The 684-nt window shown below is 47.5% G+C and overlaps 1 protein-coding gene across 1 annotated transcript in view; it reads left to right on the top strand.

Annotated features, from left to right (window-relative positions):
* The window catches only part of LOC103396655 (BMP/retinoic acid-inducible neural-specific protein 3), a 70,377-nt gene that overhangs the window by 39,364 nt on the left and 30,329 nt on the right, over nt 1–684 (top strand). The window lies entirely within an intron of this gene.

Genomic DNA, 684 nt, shown 5'->3' with positions numbered 1-684 from the left:
CACCTCCTTCACCTCCTTCACCTCCTTCACCTCCTTCACCTCCTCTCATCTCTCCTCTCTAGAGAGAAACTCCAGCGCTGCCCTGTTACAGAATGGCTTCACGGGAAACCAAACGTCTCACTGGCTACTTTCCTCTCTCTCTCTCTGCTGTTTTATCCTCCTCACCTCCCCTCACCTCCCCTCACCTCCCCTCACCCAAACAGAAAAACAACTCCCTGCTTCCTCTCGGGCCGTAGTGAATTATTTTGGGAGGTGGAGCGAGCCTCTTGACTCCACTGTCATCTCCTCGACTTTATTTGAGCGCGACACTCGGTCCATTTCCTCTCCTTCCCTCATGAATAACCTCATCTGCCCCCTTCAACTTTACCCTATTTCCCTCCTGCCCCCAGTACGGGTATGTGCTGTTCTGGCCTTTTTTTTTTTTTTTTTTTTACCTTTGGAGGAGGAGAAGTGTAAATATTCAAAGACTGTTTGAATAATTCAAGGCCGACATTAAATGTCAGAGCTGGAAATTCACATCTTCTCTCCATTGTCTAACTGACATTCTCACGTCTACGTTTTATGCATCTTAAACCCAACTGGGTGGTCTCAACGGAGGGGGCGGGGGCAAGGGAACCGAGTCGTACATTTCTGAAGAGTACACACAAGTTTTCCTAACTAAAACAACGAATAGTTGTGTTTTTT

The sequence above is a fragment of the Cynoglossus semilaevis genome, chromosome 20 (genome assembly GCF_000523025.1).
Source record: "Cynoglossus semilaevis isolate Cse_v1.0 chromosome 20, Cse_v1.0, whole genome shotgun sequence".
Classification (NCBI taxonomy): domain Eukaryota; kingdom Metazoa; phylum Chordata; class Actinopteri; order Pleuronectiformes; family Cynoglossidae; genus Cynoglossus; species Cynoglossus semilaevis.
Note: the sequence above shows the minus strand (reverse complement) of the source record. Positions and strands in the feature narration are given on the sequence as shown.